This window comes from Macadamia integrifolia, unplaced genomic scaffold (genome assembly GCF_013358625.1).
Source record: "Macadamia integrifolia cultivar HAES 741 unplaced genomic scaffold, SCU_Mint_v3 scaffold759, whole genome shotgun sequence".
NCBI classification, from domain to species: domain Eukaryota; kingdom Viridiplantae; phylum Streptophyta; class Magnoliopsida; order Proteales; family Proteaceae; genus Macadamia; species Macadamia integrifolia.
The window spans coordinates 20883-44363 of record NW_024870533.1 but is presented as its reverse complement, the minus strand read 5'-3'; positions in this window follow the sequence as shown (position 1 = coordinate 44363).

Below are 23481 nucleotides of genomic sequence, written 5' to 3'. Positions count from 1 at the left end.
ACTTATTAAAAAAAAAAACCCCCCAAAACACTAAACCCAAAATCCTAAACCCTAAAACAAACCCCTAAACCTAAACCCCAAACCCTAAACCCCAAATCCTACACCCTAAACCTAAACCCCAAACCCTAAACCCTTAACCCTAAGCTGTTAACCAAAACCCTAAACCCTAAACCATAAACACTACACCCTAAACCATAAACCCTAAACTCTAAACCCTAAACCCTAAACTCTAAAGCCTAAAGCCAAAACCCTAAACCCTAAACCCTAAACCCTAAACCCTAAACCTAACACCCTACACCTCAAACCCTAAACTCTAAACCCTAAATCTTAAACTATAATTCCCAAACCCTAAACCCCATGAAAACAACTGCCTAGTGTAGTTGGTGAGCTATGATGTGCAAAAAACCCACACTCACCAAGAGGTCTCAAGTTTGAGCCTCCTGGTTGTAACCCACTTCCCTCCCTACCTATAAAAAAATTAATTAATTAATTAATTAAAAAAAAAGACCTAAACCCCCAAGCCTAAAACCTTAAAGCCCTATACTCTAAACCCTAAATCCATAAATTCCAAAGCCCAAACCCCTAAAGCCAACACCCTAAACCATAAATTCCAAAGCCCTAAACCCTAAACCCAACAACTCAAAACCTAAACCCCAAACCATAAAAGCCTAAAACCAAAACCCAAAACCCAAGACCCTAAACCCTAAACCCTAAACCCTAATCCCTAATCCTCAAACCCTAAAACTAAAACCCTAAAACCCTAAACCTTAAACCTTAAACACTAAACCCTAAATCCTAAACCTTAAGCCTTAAAGCCTCTACACTAAACCCTAAACCCTAAACCATAAACCTTAAACCCTAAACTGTAAACCTTAAACACTAAACACTATATCATAAATGCTAAATCCTCAAACCTAAATCAGAAAATGACAGTCTAATTCCAATTATCTCCATTGTTTTCTAAGTAACTTAAACTTATGTCTTTGGCACTGATACCAAATTTACTTTAATTTGTAAGAAAGTCAGTTAATTAGTCAGAGAATCATGACAAGATATAATGACAGTCTAAGTATATAGTCTTTGCTAAGTAACAACTTATGGCTTTGCCTTTGATACTAATTGTTTGTCGGTGTTTACTCTGATAGAAAATATACTTTAATTGGTTAAGCATGTCAGTTTATTAGTAATAGAGGTATGACGAGACAATGACATTCAAAGTCCAATAATCTCCAGAGTTTGCTAAGTGACTCAAACTTATGGCTTTGGATCTGATACTAATTGTTAGTCAACATTTACTCTAATACCAAATATACTTTAATTTGTTAAGCAAGTTAGTTGATTTGTCATAGATTCATGACGAGATAATGATAGTTTAACTCCAATTATCTCCATTGTTTGCTAAGTAACTCAGACTTATGGCTTTGGCTCTGATACCAATTGTTAGTCTAACGATTTTTTCCCTAATACCAATTATACTTTAGATTATTAAGCAAGTCATTTGATTATTCATAAACTCACGATGAGATAATAACAGTCTAAGTCCAATAATCTCCATTACTTTCTAAGTAACCCAAACTTATTGCTTATGCTTTGATACCAATTATTAGTCCTACGATTTTTTCTTTGATACGAAATGTACTTTAAATTGTTAAGCAAGTCACTTGATTACTCAAAGAGTCACGACGAGACAATGACATTCTAAGTCTAATAATCTCCAGTGTTTTCTAAGTAACTCAAACTTTTGATTTTGGCTCCTACACATTGTTAGTCGGTGTTTGCTTTGATACAAACTATACTTTAATTTATCAAACAAATCAGTTGATTAGTCATATAGTAACGACAAGAATATGATAGTTTAAGTTTAATAATCTCTAGTATTTGCAAAGTAACTCAAACTTATTGTTTTGGCTCTGATACCAATTGTTAGCCTTACGATTTTTTCTCTGATAATAAATGTACTTTAACTTGTAAAGTAAGTCAATTGATTTGTCATGGAGTCATGACGAGACAATGATAGCCTAATTCCATTAATCACCAGAGTTTGCTAAGTAACTCAAACTTATGGCTTTGGCTCTAATACTAATTGTTAGTCGGAGATTGCTAAGATACAAAATATACTTTTAACTTGTTAAGAAAGTCATTTGATTAGTCATAGAGTTATGATGAGATAATGATAGTTTAAGTCTAATAATTTCTAGTGTTTGCAAAGTAACTCAAACTTATGGCTTTCATTCTGATACCAATTGTGAGTCGTACAAATATTTCTCTGACCAAACGAACTTTAATTTGTTAAGAAAGTGAGTTGATTAGCCATAGAGTATAATTCCAACAATCTTAAGTGTTGGCAAAGTAACTCAAACATATGGATTTGGCTCTGATACTAATTGTTAGTTGGTATTTGCTCAGATATGAAATATACATTAATTTGTTAACCAAGTCAATTGATTAGTCATACAGTCACAACGAGACAATGATAGTTTATGTCTACTAATTTCTAGTGTGTGCAAAGTAACTCAAACTAATGGCTTCAACTCTGATACCAATTGTTAGTCTTTCAATTTTTTCTCTAATAATAAATGTATTTTAATTTTGTATGCAAGTGAATTGATTAATTATCGAGTCACGATGAGATAATGATAGCTTAATTCTATTAATCTCCAGTGTTTGCTAAGTAACTCAAACTTATAGTTTTGGCTCTGATACTATTTATTTGTCAACATTAGCTCTGATAAGAAATATAGTTAATTTGTTAAGCAAGTCAACTTATTAGTCATAGAATCATGATGAGACAGGAACAGTCTAAGTCCGATAATCTCTATTGTTTGCTAAAATTATGGCTGTCTCTGACACTAATTGGTAGTCGATGTTTGCTCTGATACCGAATATTCTTTAATTGGTTAAACAAGTCAGTTTACTAGTAATAGAACTATGACGTGACAATGACAGTCAATGTCCATTAATCTCCAGAGTTTGCTTAGTAACTCAAATATATGATTATGGATCTATTATTACCAATTGTTAGTTGGTGTTTGCTATGATACAGAATATACTTTAATTCGTTAAGCAGGTCAGTTGATTAGTTATAGAGTCAGGACGACACAATGATAGTTTGATTCCCATAATCTTCATTGCTTGCTAAGTAACTCAAACTTACATGTATTTGTTAAGTAACTCAAACTTATGGTTTGACTCTAATACTAATTGTTAGTCGATGTTTGCTCATATATAAAATATATTTTAATTTCTTAAGTAAGTTAGTTGATTAGTCATAGAATCACAATGAGACAATGATATTTTAAGTCTAATAATCACTATTGTTTGCAAAGTAACTCAAACTTATGATTTTGACTCTGATACCAATTGTTAGTCTTACAATTTTTTCTCTGATAATAAATGTACTTTAACCTATTAAATAAATCATTTGATTAGTCATAAAGTCACGACGAGACAATGATAGCCTAAATTTATTAATCTTCAATGTTTGGTAAGTAACTCAAACTGATGACTTTGGCTCCGATACTAACTGTGTGTCAACATTAGTTCTGATACCAAAATATATTTTAATTTGTTAAGCAAGTCAATTTATTAGTCATAGAGTCATGACGAGGCAATGATAGTCTAAGTCCAATAATCTCTAGTGTTTGTTACGTAACTATAACTTATTGCTTTGGCTCTGATACTAATTATTAGTCAGTGTTTAGTTTGATTCCAAATATACTTTAATTGGTTAAGCAAGTCAGTTTACTACTGTGACGAGATAATGACAGTCAAAGTCTAATAATCTTCAGAGTTTGCTAAGTAACTCAAACTTATGGTTATGGATCTTATACTAATTGTTAGTCGACGTTTGTTCTGATATCAAATATACGTTAATTACTTAAGCAAGTCGGTTGATTAGTCATAGAGACACTACGAGACAATGATAGTTTAAGTCCAATTTTCTCCATTATTTGCTAAGTAACTCAAACTTATGGTTGTCGACCTAATACTAATTGTTAGTCGACATTTGTTCTGATAGCAAATATACTTTAATTAGTTAAACAAGTCGGTTGATTAGTCACTATGAGAAAATGATAGCTTAAGTCTAATTATCTCCATTGTTTACTATGTAACTCAAAGTTATGGCTTTGGCTCTGATACCAATTATTAGTCTCAGAATTTTGCATCGATACCAAATGTACTTTGGTTTCTTAAGGTAGTTAGTTGATTATTCATAAGCTCATGATGAGACAATGATAGTCTAAGTCCAATATTCTCCATTGTTTTCTAAGTAACTCAAACTTATGGCTTCTGCTCTGATAACAATTGTTAGTCCTATGATTTTTTTTATATGAAATATACTTAAATTGTTAGGCAAGTCACATGAGTAGTCAGAGATTTGCGACAAGACAATAACAGTCTAAGTCCAATAATCTATAGTGTTTACTTAAGTAACACAAACTTATAACTTCGCCTCTAATACTAATTACTTGTCGGCATTTGCTCTGATACCAAATATATATTAATTGGTTAAGCGTATGACGAGCCAATGATAGTCAAAGTCCGAAAATCACTAGAGTTTGCTATGTTACTCAAACCCTAAACCCAAAATCTAAAACCCTAAACCCTAAACCCTCAACCCTAAACCCTAAAGCCTAAATCCTATAACCTGAATGCTAAACCATTATCCTAAACCCTACACCTTAAACCCTAACCCTCAACTCTAAACACTAACCCCAAACCTTAAACCTTAAATCATAAACCCTAAACGCTAAAGCCTAATTCCTATAACCGATGCCCTAAACCCTAAACCTAGAAACCACGAACCTGAAACCCTAGAACCTAAACCCTAAATCCTAAACCCTAAACCCTAAAACCATGAACCCGAAACCCTAATACCTAAACATTTAAACCCTAAAGAATTATAACCTAACCCTAAACGGTAAACCCTAAACCCTAAACCCAACCCTTATCCCTAGAACCTAAACTCCTAACCCTAAAACTAAAGCACTATGCACTAAAACCTAAACCCAAAACACTAAACCCTAATCCCTAAACTATTAACCCAAAACCCTAAATCCTAAACTGAAAACCCTAAAGCCTAAACCCAAAACCCTAATACCTAATCCCTAAACCCTGAACCATCATCCCCAAACCCCAAACCCTAAACCCTAAACCTTAAAGCCTAGTGCCTATACCCTACGCTCTAAGCCCTAAAACCTAAACCCTAAACCCTAAAACCATAAACCCGAAACCCTAAAACGAAAAAACCTAAACCCTAAACCGTAAACCCTAAACCCTAAAACCATTAACCTGAAACCCTAAAACCTAAACATTTATCACCTAACCATAAACCATAAACCATAAACCCTAAAGAACTATAACCTAACCCTAAACGGTAAACCCTAAACCCTAAACCCAAACCCTTATCCCTTAAACCTAAACTCTTAACCCTAAAACCTAAAACCCTAAAGCACTATACACTAAAACCTAAACCCAAAACACTAAACCCTAATCCCAAAACCGTTAACCCAAAACCCTAAATCCAAAACCCAAAATCCTAAAGCCTAAACCCAAAACCCTAATGCCTAATCCCTAAACCCTAAACCCTAATCCCCACACCCTAAACCCGAAACCCTAAACCTTAAAGCCTAGTGCCTATAACCTACGCCCTAAACCCTAAAACCCTAAAACCTTAAACCCTAAAACCCTAAAACGCTAAGCACAAAACCCTAATACATAAACATTTAACACCTAACCCTAAACCATAAACCCTAAAGAACTATACCCTAACCCTAAACCCTAAACCACTAACTATAAAGCCTAATCCCTAGACCCAAAAGCCTATACCCTAAACCCTAAACCCTAAACTCTCAACCCTAAAACTTACACCCCAAACCCTAAATCATAAAAACCTAAACCATAGACCCTTATCACTAAAACCTAAACTCCTAACCCTAAAATCTAAACGCTAAAGCCCTATACACTAAAACCTAAGCCCAAAACACTTTAGTCTAAACCCTAAACCTTAAACCCTAAACCCTAAACCCTAAACCCTAAACCCTAAACCCTTAACCAAAAACCCTAAAACCTAAATCCAAAACCCTAAAAACTAAACCCTAAACCCTAATCCCTAATCCCTAAACCCTAAACCCTAAACCCTAATCCCTAATCCCTAAACCCTAATCCCTAATCCCTAAATCCTAAACCTTAATACTAAACCCCAAACCTAAACCCTAAAATCCTAATCCTAAACCCTAAATCCTCCTAAACCCTAAAACCAAAATCCTAAAACCTACACCCTAAACCCTAAAACCTAAACCCCTAAACCCCAAAACCCTAATCTTTAAACCCTAAATATTCTGAGGCAGCATTCTTGAATCATGGAATGTCAGATCATTGTCCTATTCTTTTGAATATTCTGGAGGAGAAGAATTTTGGACCAAAACCTTTGGGGTTTTCTAAGACTTAGACAGAGCATGAGAAGTTCAATGATATTGTTAGAAGGAGTTGGGAACTTCTAGTTAAGATTTATTCAAATCCTTTACTTGGTTTTGTTGGTAAGCTAAGGAATGTTAAGATGGAGCTTAAAGGGTAGAATAAGGAGCATTTTGGTGATGTTTTTAAGGTAGTAAAAGAGGCTGAAGCTGTTCTTTTTTATATTCAAGATAGGTCGACTTCCAATCATGGTGATGAAAATCTGATTTGTCAAGAAAAGGAGGCTTAAAAGAAATCAGGAGTGAAGTAGCTTCAGCTAGGAGGAGATGGTAATAACAATTTTTTTTTTCATATGGCAATGAGGGGAAGACAGCATAGAAATAACATTCTAGAAATTGAAGGAAGCAATGGGGCTGAAGTGCAAGAGGATGGAAGTCTTTCATTCAAACCCATAGCCTTCCACGAGCTTCAACTCATTTTTCCGACCACCTCAGCAACTTCTCTACCTGATTTCTTCCCTCTGTTGTGTAGAGATGAAGAATCTCCAACATAAATCACCCAAATCGGAGTTAAGATGAGGGAGATATGGCCATTTGAATTTGGACCAACCTCAACACTGAAAATGAAATCTTCGGAGGTTTGCATAGGCTACGCCGGTGGCGCACGCAACAAAGGTGTAGATCTAGCTGTAAATCTCATCAAAAGGTATCTCTTAATCTAAGCCGTCCGATTAAACCAACGGATAATAGATCTAAATCATAAGTTTTGAATCTTGATGATGTCATCATCACGTACTCACTGACATTGTCAGACGCATTGTTGATCACCGATTGGTTGGTGTAGCGAGTTTCACGGTACGCTGTCCACTAACTTTAATAAAGCTCCATCGATCTTGACCTTAAATCGGAACCGATCTGATATGATCAAGATATAGAGAATCTCTTTATAGATTCTATGCATATGCGCTACACACAATCAAGACTCAATATGGTGAGGCGCCACACCATCATATCTATTACACTTCACCAATGAGAATTTTGGATAAGCATCTTCAACGCAAGCTCTTGCACGAACCGTCAGATCTGAATCTAACTGACATGGCTCAATCTGAGCCGTGTACTAAGAATCCCTCTGATTCTCTTATATACACATAAGTCCCTGCCTTCATATTTTCAATGCTAAACACCCCTTATCAACTAAGACCTTCAAAATCTCAAAATTACATAAAGCCCTTCAAATTTCAAAAATAAACTCCAAAAAATCCACCCAACACCAAGAGCATACTGATGAATTTCAGTTTGGATTTTCAAACCGGCTTTACGGAAACATTTATAACTTTTTCATACGATATCCGATCAAGATGAAAAGAAGTATGTTGGAACTGTAATTGGATGCTCTATGACTTTTCAGAAGACTCAATCATCTGACTCAATCATGTAAAGAGACCAAAATACCCCTAGACTTTTCCAATAACGTATCTTTCTCATACGGAATCAGAACGCAATGAAATCAGAACCATTGGAAAGATTGGATTTTTGTTGTATTGTTACATGAAGAATACTTCCTTTGAAAAAATCATCTTCAATGCTGAAACTACCCTCGACTACCATAAATGTCGTAACTTCTTCATACGGTATTGGAATGTGACGAAATCAAATGCACTGGACTAGGTAAATTACAATCTATCTTTTTCATGAAGAATCGATCTTTCAAAAATGTCATTTTCATTACCAAAAATGCCCCTAGCATAAATAGGTCAATTTTACCAGTTTTGACCCAGAAACCCACACCTCCAACTAAGGATGTATCAAACCATTCCATGCATACCAAGTGGGTCTGTTATCTCATCGGTGACACTGGACACTACCATGTCATCATTTTCATCTGTCACTCAAACTGGCCACGTCATCACCACCACATGGTCGGGTTACCAATAAGGACAACCATAAAACAGCAATCTCTCCCTTTGGAGTTGTTGGTAATCACCTCATCACTAATAAACTCCAAAGCTCCGATGAGTAACAACCACCTCATCACTAATACACTTCAAAGGTCCGATGAGTAACTCTCTCCCCCTTTGACAACAAGTACCAAGGGTGGAACCAATGGACTCCCCCTGAGTCTAATATGGGGGTAGCAACATCAAGCAACTTGCTCCCCCTTTTCCAATGCCCCTAGTGCTTGGGAAGAACCACCACTCCCAGTTTCTGTTTGAGGAACTCAAACTGATCTTTGGGAAGTGGTTTAGTAAAGATATCAGTCACTTGCTTTGTTGGGAAACAAACTCCATCCTTACTTCACCTTCCATCACCTTGTCCCTTAAGAAATGATACCGGATAGCAATGTGCTTCATTCTAGAATGCATCATCGGGTTGTTGGAGATGTTAATAGCACTAGTATTGTCACAATATAGTAGCACTGCCTGCTTAACCTCCACACTCAGATTCTTCAACATCTGCTTCATCCACAACATTTTTATATAACAAGATGTAACTGCAATGTATTCTGCCTTTGCAGTTGAAAGAGAGACTGACTCTTGCTTCTTACTATGCCATGCCACCAAGCTGCTCCCTAAATAGAATGCACCACCACTGGTACTCTTTTTGTCATCCACACATCCAGCCCAATCTGTATCAGAAAAAGCTAACAAACTGAAGTTCTTGATCTTCGGATACCATAACCCAAACTCACTAGTCCCTTTCAGATATCTAAAAATTCTCTTCACTGCTATCACGTATGTCTCTTTTGGTCTTGCTTGGAATTTGGCTACTATGCACACAGCTTGTAAAATGTCAAGCCTACTAGCTGTCAGATATAATAGGCTACCAATCATTGACCTATATGAGGTGTGGTCAACTGATGGAGAGTTATCTTCCTTGCTCAACTTACATCCAGTCATCATAGGTGTACTGACTAGCTTGTAATCCTCTATGGTGAATCTCTTCAACATCTCCGTCACATACTTGGACTGCGATATGAAGATACCTTCCTTCTTCTAACAAATCTCCAAACCCAAGAAGAATGACAGTTCACCTAACATGGACATCTCAAACTCATCTTGCATCCTCATTGCAAAATCTCTACATAACTCATCTTTGTGACCCCTAAAGATGATATCATCTACATACACAACCACTACAAGTTGACCACTTTATTCAGTTCTGATATAAAGATTACTGTCCACTAAGCCTTTGTTGAAACCCAACTTGCACAAGAGTCCAATCTGGAGTACCATGCCCTTGGAGCTTGTTTCAAACCATACAATGCCTTCTTCAATCGCACACAAAAGGGGTCCTCAGTCAGCTAAAACCCATCAGGCTACTCTATGTAAACCTCCTCTTCCAAGTTTTCATTTAGAAAAGTTGATTTAACATCCATCTAGATTTGGCATCCATCTAATAGATCTTGAACCCCTTGTACACTGACAAAACCAAGAACATTCTGATAGCCTCAAGTCTTGCCACTAGAGCAAAAGTTTCCTCAAAATCAATGCCTTCCACTTGAGCACTCTCCCTCTTTGACTTCAGTATCAAAGAACTATGACATATCTCTCTAAAGCAATCTCCCAGTGTGGGATACAAGCATCTATAGGAGTGCCCATACGCATCTTTCCAATCCTATAGATGTGAGAGTTCAAACTGCATAGGAGTGCCCATACGCATCTTCCCTGTCCTACGAGTTGAAATCTCAGTTACTCAACTGACCTCATATCTGCTTCAACACTGCTCATTAGATAAGTGTTGCCTCAACTGGATATACATCATGAACTACAAATTATAATACACAACTGCTCAACTCACCAGCTTCCTAAGTTTCCTGTCATAAATCTCTGCATCCAGTCAACATATCATTCTCTCTGTCACTAGTGCTGAAATATTTAACTCTTTCAAAATCAAATAATCACCATGATCACATAAAATTGCACTTTGACAACTACCACTGAGATTGATACCAACTGAATCTCTGACCCATACTGATGCATACAAAAGTGAATTGTTGTTGTCATACTTACAACTGCATACCTTTGACCATCACTGACATTGTCAATTATTCTACCGTCTGACTGACAATGAACTGCTCATCTGATGATTGTTCCATCAAGATGCAAATACTCAAGAGAACTACACTAAGTTTTAACTGATGTCTCTAATCTAAGCACTATAGTAGGAATTTTACTGTCATAATCTGAGTCCTACTGGGGGCACTAATATCAATCTAGTGAGCTCCCCCATTCTTATGGACCTGAGTGCACCTAGTGCCTGGGAGGTGTACCCACTCCTATACCTTGTCTAGGTGATGTGAGGATGGTGACTATGACTGCACACACCTCTATGTGGTTCTCTCTCCAAACTAACTGACCACTTGCCTTAGTCCTATGCATTTGCTTCTCATCAGAAACTTTCCTACTACTCTGTTTTCCTTTCTGCTCACTTACTGTCTTCTTCAGTCTCTGCCTCTATCCAACCAACTCAATTGTAGATCTCTTTGTTACCTTTCCAACTGATGGTCTTCCCTTACTGAATCTTTCCTGCACAACTGAGAACTACATCTCCCTTTGTTTTCTAAATTTTTTTTATTGTTGTCTCGGCTTTTTGTATATCCTTCACTTTTCATACACTATACAAAGCCACCTGAGACTCACCACTAGATTGTGACTGATGCTTTTTAGACTGCCTTTCATTGACTTGCCTTCTACAACCACTTCTTAAATTTCTGGTTCTAGAGATCTAATAGTCTCTCTCCTCTTGTACAAGTTGAGGGGAGAGTACTGCCTTACAATGTTTGGCCCAATGTCCATAATGGTGGCGTCTAAGACATTGTACTAGTTGTCTACCCAGTGATGCTATGGGAATCCTCCCTCCATAGCTAGAATCTAATCTAGATATACACTCTGATCTCCTATGCCCATACCCATTGCACCTGTGGTAATACCCATGAAAATATGATTGTATCATTGGTAACTGCCTATGCAAGCCGGGTGAAGCATTATGTCTGTTGGTGGGAGCCATCTGAGTCTGCCTAGGAATCATCTGCATAGGCCTTTGATAATTGAACTTGTTGAACCTGTCATGCTCAACTGGTCTCTGCTAGTAAACTCTATCATAACCACCAACTCTGATTGTATTCCCTGTTTGGATTATTTGTTCACCTTTACATCTAACTTTGTATCTTGTGGACTGCCTCCACATTGTGCCTGATGTGTAGGAGATCTCATCTCACTATTGTGTCTCTTCTCTCTCTTCTTCTGTTTCCTCTAAGCTCTCTTCTGTGTTTTTCCTTTTAGTCTGTCTCTGTGGTCTGATTTCAACTGTCTCTATAGCTTTCCCTGATGACTCACCTTGCCTTGTTATAGAACCAAAGCTGATGATGGGTAGTCTCTGACATTCTGTAGACCAAGCTATCCATCTCTGCAACCATAAGTGGAGTGGCTGAATGTCTCCTCTACAACTCAGCCAACTGTGTTTGTAGTGAAATGATCTCTGCTTCTAATTCTTTGTTTAACTTTTTAAAATCATTTGAAATTTCATTACCTCTTTTAATCACTTGAGATTGCACATCTATTTTCTCTCTCAAGACTAAGGTCTCTGACTCAAGCCTAGTACACACCTCACTTTGCTTTCTCAGTTGATCTTCAAGAGATTTTATAACCTGAGGATCATTTCTGGATCCATCATCTGCGAGATACAAGAAACATCAAGCTCTGACAATTGTGCTCTCAACACGGTGACTGCCTCTTCAAAGATTCTACATCTCTCATCTCTATTGATGACTTGTGTTTCTAATATTGTAATAATGAAGTTGTACTCCTTCATATGTGTTCTCAAATCAATGCTAATCTCATCCTGAGTTGTAGTAATATGTGCCTCAACACACTCAGATCCACTAGTGTAGCACTCATCTGAACATCTACTTTCAACTTCTAATATACTGGCTCACCTCTATATAGGTTGTGTAATCTCTCTCATATCACCTTAGCTGATATGCATGAACTGAATTTGATACTCACACTGTCTGTTAATCCATCCAAAATGATCTCGTTAACCCTAGAGTCAATACTAGAGTCTACACTCCTATTAGTCACTGCACTCCATAGATCATACCCCAATGAACCAATATGTGACTTCATCAACTTCTTCCAAAAGATAAAATCAGATCCATTAAAAATAGAAGCTCCAGAAGTAGACATACTGAACCAAACACCTAATGTCATCTTCAACCAACTGGATCACTCTGAGCCGTTTAAGCTGCCTTTAGAGCCCTAGCTCTGATACCAATTATTGGGTCCCTATTGACACTAAGAGGGGGTGAATTAGTGTGCTAAATATTTTTTTCATTTTTCAGTTGTACCCCTGATGTGGCAATCACTATTTACACTTCAATAATTCAGTCTACTGATGCTGCCCAGAGCTGCTATGTATACTACTGACCATTCTTACTGTTGCATGGAACTTACTCACATAACCTGTATTGCTGCCCAGAGCAGTCTCATAAACCTCACACGGTAATCACTGTCATATACATACATAGTTGTATGCACATCCACATTGCACCACCAAGTGGTCAGGTCTACCAGATGTACACACCCATTCTGTAGCCAAGTACTCCAATCCACAATACAAATATGAGCATACACTTCCATAATATAAAAAATACATGCTTCGGCCAGTTGCCTACATGCATGGAGTAATGCCCATTGTCGGGCTCAGTATTTACTCAATATTAATTATGACTGCACCCATAGCTAAAAGAACAAATTCACAGTTTCCACGAATGACATACAATGGCTAGGTCTTCACCCTAGTTTTCTCATAATTATATGAGAGGCCAAACCCACGGAAAATAGGTTTAGGTAGTTGTAACTACCAAGGAACATAGCTCTGGTGTCCAACACCCACTGAACGCTAAAAAAAAAAGTTGGGCTTATAACAATGCCCTATAGTAAAACACTCACACATGCAAATTTTCTCCCAAATAGACTACAACTATCACTTAAGCATTTTATCAAACATCTTGCCCACAATGATTTATAATAATAGAAATTTAGTAAAAGTGAGGTTACCTTGGCAAGGAGTAACCGTCGAAGATGCAATAATGTCAATCCCCACTTGATGCGGACCATAACCATGTTGTCTCAGTGCGGCCAATGCTTCAACCCCGGTTGGCACTTGGGTTTCTTGAAGCACCTCACAAGAACTAAATTCTAGGTTCTTATACTTCTTTCTTTTCTCCTTGTCTTTACTTTCATGAAGTAACAATGGCATTCACATTCACACACACACTCCTCTCTCTCTCTCTCTCTCTCTCTCTACTTCTCTTCTAGTCTTCCTTGTAAATAAAGCTTTAATGGGGAAATAGTATTCTTAACAAGAACCATTAAACTCCATTAATTGGATTTGAGAAAATCCTTCTTGAAAGGCATTTAAGACACACACAAAGAGAGGGAAAAAACTTCTTCTCTATTTCCCTCTTCTTCTCTTCTCTTGCATTTTTTTTTCTTTCTCTTGGCAACAACCAATAGAGCTTGCTGCCTTGGTTTCTAGCAGCTTCCTAAGCCTCTAATGGGGGTTATGGATGAAGTGCAAGAGGATGAAAGTCTTTCATTCAAACCCTTATCCTTCCACGAGCTTCAACTCATTTTTTTTACCACCTCAGCAATCCCTCTGCCTGATTTCTTCCCTCTGTATGTAGAGCTCAGAGAGATGAAGAATCTTCAACTTGAATCACCTAAATCGGAGTTAAGATGAGGGAGATATGGTCATTTGAAGTTGGACCAACCAGAACACTAAAAATGGAATCTTATGAGGTTAGCGTAGGCTATGCTAGCGGCACGGGCAACAGAGGCATAGATCTGGCTGTTGATCTCATCAAAAGGTATCTCTTAATCTAAGCCATCCGATTAAACCAACGGATAATAGATTTAAACCATAGGTTTTGAATCTCGATGACGTCATCATGACATACGCGCTGACATTGTTAGACGTATTGTCGATCACCGATTGGTTGGTGTAACGAGTTTCACAGACATAGTCGGCTAACTTTAATAAAGCTCCATCAATCTTGACCATTAGATCGGAACCGATCTGATATGATTGGCTCAGATCATGATATGGAGAATCCCTTTATAGATTTTATGCACATGCGCTACACACAATCAAGACTCAATACGGTGAGGTGCCACACCATCATACCTAATACACTTCACCAATGAGAATCCTCGGATAAGCATCTTCAACGCAAGCTCTTGCACGAACCGTTAGATTTGAATCTGAACGACGTGGCTCAATCTGAGCCATGTATTAAGGATCTCTCTGATTCTCTTATATACACATAAGCCGCTACCTTCATATTTTCAGTGCTAAACACCCCTTATCAACTAAGACCTTCAAAATCTCAAAATTAAATAAAAACCCTTCAAATTTCAAAAATAAATTCCGAACAATCCACCCAACACCGGGAGCATATTGATGAATTTTCGATTTGGATTTTTGAACCGGCTTTACGGAAACACTTATAACTTTTTCATACGATATCCAATCGAGATGAAATGAAATGCATTGGAACCATAACTAGACGCTCTACGACTTTCCAGAAGACTCAATCATTTGACTCAACCATGTAGAAAGACCAAAATACCCCTAGACCTTTCCAATGATGCATCTTTCTCATACAGAATTGACACACAATGAAATCAGAACCATTGGAAAGATTGGATTCTTATCGTATTGTTACATGGAGAACACTTCCTTTAAAAAATTCATCTTCAATGCCGAAACTACCCTCGATTGCCACAAATGCCGTAACTTCTTCATATGGTATTGGAATATGACGAAATCAAGTGCACTGGACTAGGTAAATTACAATCTATATTTTTCATGAAGAACCGATTATCCAAAAGTATCATTTTCATTACCGAAAATACCCCCGAGCATATATAGGCCAATTTTACCAGCTTTGATCCAGAAACCTGCACCACCTACTAAGGATGTATCAAACCATTCCATGCATACCAAGTGGCTCTGTTATCTCATCAAAGACACTGGACACTATCATGTCATCATTTTCATCCATGTCACCCAAACTAGCCACATCATCACTACCACGTGGTCGGGTTGCCAACAAGGACAATCATAAAACAACACATGTCACAAGGAATGTATGAAGAATGATTTGGGATTATCTGAGACTGTTTAAGATGCAACTGGCGGGACTCATAGGCATCGAAACCTTGACAGCAGCCTATTTGGCTCACTGGAACCCACCGGATTCAGCCCCAATGCTTTTAGTGGTTTGTTTCCGGTGGTTAAGACAACACTGCTTGCTATCCACCAACTGGACTTGCACAGATAGTTGCCCTTGGTCGTAGTCATGGTCTTCCAATAATTTTGATGCATGTCAGGATTCAAGTGTGAGGTGTCAGGTCACTCACCTTTTAGGATCGGAAGGTATGAATCTCCTCCAGTTGGAATGGTAAGCAATGCATGAACATGTGGGGTCATCTCTCCCCATTCAGTAATGAGTGGCCACGAGCCAAAACCTGATTGTAATTTCAATCTCCGATCTGAGGATTATCACAACAGTTCAAATTAGACTGGGTCAGGGCACAGGCGTAACACCTATGAACTTTGTGCTAATAACACCATTCACAGAGATTTAGGGGACAATTGTTGGTACCCAATTGAAGCAAATCTGACCATACGACAATTATTGCGTTAAGGAGCTGACCGGTAACCAAGTGGGCCAAAAATGACAACCTTGTATTAAGGAGTTGATCAGTCAGAATAACCATCAAATGGATCGAGCAAATTGACCAGGTACAGTCTAATGACTGATTGTGACATTTTACGGTCAGCTTAATGATTGTGGCTTTTTACAATTAGATTAACCGATTGTCAATCAACATGATTCGTACAAGCGTGGTTTAGTTCCAGAGAAATTACAAACACATGGCTTGAGCAGTTAAGGCAGTTACAACCAATCAAGGGAGTGTGATTGCAATAACTACCCCAATAAGGATGTGACATATGGGTTCCTACAGTTACAAAACTACCAAAAGGGCAGTATCCTTTAAATAAACCTATAAAAAGCGCTTCAATGGAAGAAGGGATGTCCAATCGATCAAACAAACTACAATGCATCAACTATCTTTTCCTTTTCAAGTAGAATAGTTTCTGTCTGTACTTTTTACATTTCCTTAGATTAGTTTTACTTTGTATTTTTCTCAACATATTAGTTTTGTTGCTTAACCAAGACCATGATGGCCCGTGCTTCATCCTGACTGTCTCAAAGAACATGACGGCCTATGTTTCGTTATGGTCTTCCTCAGTTTACTTTCATGGCAGTCCCTTGTTTTTCCATTAGTGATGTAATGTATTGTGTTCTTCTTGGACCAATTTTAATGGAAGAAGTTCCTCTTTTATCTATTTTTCAAGAGTTTTCTTTTCACTTGTAAGTCCTTGGAGCGATCGAGGCATGGAAAGACCTCATTTTTGCATTGGTTAGAAGTCAGTCAATATTCTATTGACCATTCTCTCGAGCTTGTATGACTCTGGCACGCCCGTGCATTTATCACTTTTCTACCATGCGGATTTGCTGCCAACATATTTTTGGCATACCCGGTAGGACACCAGACATACGTTGGTTCGAGGAAGAAGAAATGCCCACCAAGGGCAATGTAGGTGCTCAACCAAGGGGCATTAAATCCTGCAAATCGGAAAAGGAATGCCAATGATTCTCTAATGAAGAAGAAGGAATCAAGGAAAGTATAAAAGAAGAGTATAACCCTTCTCTGGTTTTCTTTTCTTTTATATTTCTCTATACTTTTTCTTCCTTCACGTCTCTGTGACAAAAAGAGTTACAAGAAAGAAAAAGAAAAAAATTTGGATCTAAAATACCGCTATAGTTGTTGTAAAAAACCAGTTACTTTGAGAATGTGGGTGTTGCATCACCTGAAAAGGAGGAGAAACAAGTGGTTGCACCAAGAGTCTATTGGAGAGCAAATCAAAGCCGTCCATTAAGTTTTGAGCTGTTTCGAAGGGCTATAGATTTGAATTTGGAGGAGCTTTACTTTTCGAGTTTAATGACGGTTGTTTCGCAATCAAAGAGAATTTGTATTTGGAAGAATTGGTTCCAAGTTTGATGACGCTTTTTCCTCAATGGAAGCCAACTAAAGTCGTGCAAGAACTCTCCTGTATCTAGAGGAGGATTAAATAATACGAAAAGACACATTTATCTCTCCTTTCTTTTCTCATTTTTCTCTCTCCTAATTTATTCTCTTTCTTTCCCTTATTTTCTCGTCATATTCTCCTTTATGACAAAGAAAAAAAAAAGAGAGAAAAGACAAAAATGATACTTTACCTGTTTTTATATTTGTCTTTATCTTCCTCTCCTTTCTCTCCTCCTATTTTCTCTCTCCCTTTACGTTTTTCTCTTTTTCCCACTTTTTTCTTTTTCTCTCGTCCTATTCCCCTCTTCGTGTGAGATTGAAAAAAAATAAAAAATAAAAAGAGAGAGAAGACGAAGTGAGTATTTTACCTTTCCCTCTCCCTGTTTTTCTCCCTCTCCCTTTTTTCTGTTTGCCAAAAAGATGGAAAACCCAACCAAAAATGAAAGGGGCAGAAAACGTGGAGGTTAGAAAACGGTTTGGAAAAGAAATGGTTTAAAATCGGTTTTAACTAATGGTTCTATGAGATGGAATCGCAACCGAATCAAATTAGTCCCATAATTTCTTGGTGAATTTGGGTTAAATTTGATTTAATAAAAAGGTTATAGTGACAGTTGTCAGTCAAGGCTATAGTGATCGGCATCGGTCACGATTAATGTGGTTGACATACACAGTCAAGATATAATGCACCACAATTGAAATGGTCAAATAGTGTGACATGTTGGCTTCGAATACTTCATTATCGAAAGAGGTGCTATATGACCGAAGAATCAAAACATGTCTATAAATCTCTATGAACGTTGTGCTAATAACACCGTTCATAGAAATTTGGAGGGCAATTGTTGGTACAAAATTTTAGCAAATCTGGCCTACAAGACAGTCATTGTGTTAAGGAGCTGGCTGGTAATTAAGTTGGCCAAATATGATGACCTTGTATTAAGGAGTTGATCAGTCAGAATAACCATTACGTGGATCGAGTAGACTGACCAGGTACGATTAGATGATTGATCGCGACATTTTACTGTCAGTTGACTAATGTGGCTTTTTACAGTTAGATTAAATGATTGTCAATCAACATGATTCGTACAAGTGTTGTTTAGTTCCAGGGAAGTTACAGACACAAGGCTTGAGCGATTAATGCAATTACAACCAATCAAGGGAGCGTGATTGCAATAACTACCCCACTAAGGATGTGACACATAATTTAGTACACACAAGGATCGGCTTTATCCATTTCATTCATTAAGAGTCCTCTATATAGGGTCACGAAAATACAGGACAATTATGGAGCACAAACATGTGGGCCATACATGTGGGCCATATATCACATGACTACCGACACTTTTGGAATAGTTTTACATAGGATTCCAAACAAACAAAAGAAAACAAAATAACAATTCACACAAAACACGAGAAGATAATCCTAGTCACTGTCAGAACTGTCAGTGCTGCTAGCTGGATAAAAAGTAGCATGATCAATGAGCCAATCGTTGTGTGCATTGAGGAGATGCTCGATTCGAGGATCAGTGAGTTGTCCAGATTGGTGGAGATCCCAAGCCTTATCAAGTTGAACAAGGAGTGGGGCAGGAACTTGTTGTGGCAGAGTGTCATTGGCTAGACACATGGTGGCAAGAAATAGTCGCCATTCTTCTTGATGGCTGAACCGGGTGTGGTAGGGATCATATGGTTTGAGTCTATAGATATGAAAATCAGACACATATTGAATGTGATGGCAGGGTTGTTGATTTTGGTCAAAAGTCTGATGGATGAGAGGGGGCTGGTGAAAGAGGGTTGTGATATAGAGAATATCCGGATATGGGTCTTCAGTGGAGGGGAGATATCCAGATAATAGATCAAGCCAATGGTCTGGTGGTGCAAATAGCTGGAGAAACTGTAGGACAGGATTAACAGGCTGATGGTGGTTGTGTAGAGAATGGTGGTGGTGCAGAGGGTCAGTCCATCGGCCTAAGAACCAATGAAGGGTGAGAAGGGGAAAGTTAAGGGCGATGGTATGAGTGGAACAGAGGTGCCAGAAAATGCACTTGTATATGAGGGGGAAGTCTGAGATTTCAGCAGGAGAGGTAAAGGTAAACATGGTTAGGAAAGGATAGTCAGGATGAAAGCAGAGTCCTGAGATGGAGAGGCCATATCGTCGAAGAGATACATCGAGGAGTTGGAGAGTTGTAGTCTTACTATAAGAAAGGATTGTTCGTAAAGTAAGGTCTTGGAGTATTTCTGGTGGAAGAGCTGGAGGAAGGGAGCAGCAAAGATTATGGCCAGGTGGTGGAGGCTGGGAGGTAGAGGCACCAGGAGTTATGGGGAAAAGTAAAGGTATAATGGCGAAGGTTGAGGTAGGTCGGGAGAGGAAGTCTGCCAATACATTTTCTTTACCTTTTATGTGTTTAACATCAAAAGACCACTAGGAGAACCACTGAGCCCATCGGAGAAGTTGTGCATGAGGGAGAATCTTTTGTTGAAATTCAAGCATGCGGGGGAAACTGGACATGTCGAGTTCAACGAGGAACTGATGACCGATTAGATAGAATTGGAATTTTTCGATGCCACATTTGACTGCTAGTATTTCTTTGAAGGTATAATGATAATGGGCTTCAGAAGGCTTGAAGGATCCACTTTTATAGCCACAAACAATTCATGTAGCGGTGGAAGGTTATTCTTTAAGAAGGACATCACCCCAGTGAGTATTGTTGTCATCTGTCTGTAAAATTCTTCATCCATTGGATGGAACTGGAGAGTGGGGAGGCTCTCAAAGAGTTTCTTTAAAGCTTGTATTGCTGATGTGTGAACAGCAGACCATGGGGGAGCTTTTTTTTTTAATAGCTAGTGCAACAGAGAAGTATGAATAATCTATTCTGGAAGAAACTCTGTCATATAGTTGACGATCCTAAGAAATTGTTGAACTTGATTTTTGGTGAGAGGACCATCTGGGAATAATTGCAATGAGGTTGCAATGTGTAGTTGCAGATGATATTGTCCTTTAGAGATAGTGACACCGAGAAAATCAATAGTAGGGATGCCAATTTGTATCTTCTTGGGAGAGAGCATTAGACCATATTTCTGAACAATATTATGGAATTGTTGAAGAAGTAAAAGGTGATCACTCTCTGTCTTCGAGAAGAGGAGAATGTCATCAATATATATGAGTGCATGGTCTTGGATGGGAGCAAAGATCTTCATAATAGCTCTCTAGAAGTTAGATGGTGCTGTTTTGAGACCAAAAGGCATAACCGTCCATTGCATATGATAACCTGGAATGTAAAAAGCTGTCTTTGGTTTTTCCTCTGGGATAACTCGAAGTTGCCAAAAACTTGCTTTGAGGTCAAACTTGGAGAACACAGTGGCATTGGCTAACTGAAGAAGCAAAGCCGGATGTGTTGGAAGTAAAAATTTCTCATCAGCCAAAAAGAAATTTAAAGGCTGATAATTAATCACCATTCTTAACTTTCCACGAATTTGTTTGGTTCTTTTGTTGACATAAAATGCCTGGCATGCCCATAGAGAGAATGTTGGTTCTAAAAGTCCTTGGGACTGGAGCTGGTGAATCTCTTGAATAGCCAGTGACAAATGCTCTGGGTTGAGTCCTGGATGGCTGGCTTTCGTTAGATTGAAATCTTCGTTTTTCTTGAAAAGAAGTGTGATGAAGAAGTCAGGGTTCTGTCATAAAGGTTGAGAACACTTAGTAAGAAAATCCAAATGAGATTCTGCACAAGCTGTGGAGAAGATATGTTTTTTGATTGCTTCAAACTTAGAGGGACCTGCAAAAAAAATGTTAGAAATAGGGGACCAAAGGAGAAGTTGTTGTTTATAGACAAGACCTTGGGGAGTCCATCAGAGAGGGAGATGGCTAAGGACATCAAAACCTATGATAAGGTCTTTACCGGGAAAATGGGTTCCAAGGACTGTATGAGTAATAGACAATGTGGGAAGAAGTTGGATTTTTATAGGTTGACGAGACACGAAGGTGATATGGAAGATTTCACCATTTACTGCAAGAAAAGGTAAAGGTGGATCTTGATTTTTCAAAAAAGGTTTGGGAAGAACCTTTGGATTCAAGATTGTTGTAGCAGCTCCTGTGTCTAAGAAGGTAATAAGGTTAATAGGTTTAGCATAAGGTTCAGGGATTATTCTGACTGAGACATGAGGAAGGGAGACTGACTGACTTTGAAGAAGAGAGGGTTGGACACTGGTCTGGGTCTATGGGGGGGAAAGGAAAGGTATCACCAGGTAGAGGGGATCAGATCCTCGGACTCGGAAAGAGATGACTCTGGGTCAGAGTGTGCGTCTGGGAAGTCAATTGCAAATAGAGAGAGGTCTGTAGGGGCCTCATCAAGAGAATATAAAGATTCAACGTCAGCATCCTGAAGATCTTCATGGTGAAGAGAGGATAGCATGTGCATGACCTTATCTTTTTTGTGTGACAAGGGACAATTCTTGGCAAAATGGTCGGTTTTTCCACAGACATAACACGTAGTGGACTTGTTTTTCATTCTATATTGCTTCTTTCTGAGAAATCTCCATTTTTTTATTTGGAGAATAAAAAGAGAACTTCTTTTTGAGGCAGGGCTTCCATCTCTGAGAGAAAGGGGGAAACCTTTTGTGATGAGAAATCTTCTTGGTATTACAATCACAGGAATTGTCACCTTTGCACTTGATTTTCAGATAAGAAGTATCACAAGTAGAGGAGACTTTATTAGAACGATCTTGCAAATCTTTCCAGACTTTTTTGATGTTGCAAAGTTTGTCAAGGGCAGTGAGAGCATAGCTATAGAGAGAACCAATAGTGCATGAAGCCAATGGAATATTCTGGTTCTTCAAGAACTGCTGTGTACCTATGCCAAGAGGCTCTGGCAAAGAGTTCAAAAATACTTGCTTTAAGTTTTCATCATCAATACCACCAATTTTATAGAATTGGTGGGTCATTCTGGAGAAATGTTTGTTAAGATCTGGTCGAAGAAGAGAACAACACTTCATCAGGAGAAATTCATCTTGGGCTTTCGATAGATCATTTGAGAAGGGGCCAAGAAACTCTTGATAGAGAGTGGTAACAAACTGGCTCTTAGTTAGTTGGACAATCTGCAGTTGTCTGTAAGGACCAAGAGTTAAATACCATTCCCTAAGTTTCCTTGGAGTCTTGCAACAAACTTGGACAAGACCGTGACCGTTGTGGCTCCTTCATGAAGTAGTTCAGCATTAATCCATGCATAAAAATCAGCAATTCGAGACGCCCATTTAGAAACAGGAATATCATCTAAGGTAAAAAACTGCTTCGGGTCCTAGTTGTGATATAGGGTAAATGGAGTAAGAGGGACAGGAGGTCGTCTAGGTGGATCCTCAGGATTCTGGATTTCAGGATCATCATCCATTTCAGAAACATGAGGTGCAGCTGGTTGTGGTCCATCATTCATGAAAGATGGAAGGGCATCTGGGATGGTAAGGGTTGTAAGGAACTCAGATAAAGAGTTTTCTCAGGGGGAAATGATGCTATGGATGGATTTCGGGGGAGTGGTAGCTTCAGGAGTAGAGGACGGAGGGACTGGAACTGGTGGGGGTGTCCTAAGTGGGTTAGGAGGTGGAGGTGCAGGATATGAGACTAGCATAGGATAGGGGGTAAATGGAGGTGGTGCTGGTAGGGCATCTGTAAATTCATCCTCATAGTCACTAAGATCCATAAGTGCTGCAGCGGATGTCCATGCTGGTGGAATTCTCCTGCGAGCACAGCCTTTGGCTGCACGTGTTCTTTTGGGAAGAGCACACTGTTGGCATTGAAGTTCTTTCAATTCTTTAGTATGAAAAGTCCGTGAAGAAGAGACAACAGGAGGTGCTGGAGGAGCATATATAGCAAAAGGATCTTGTGGAACAAAGCTGGGAACCGTTACTGGAAAGGG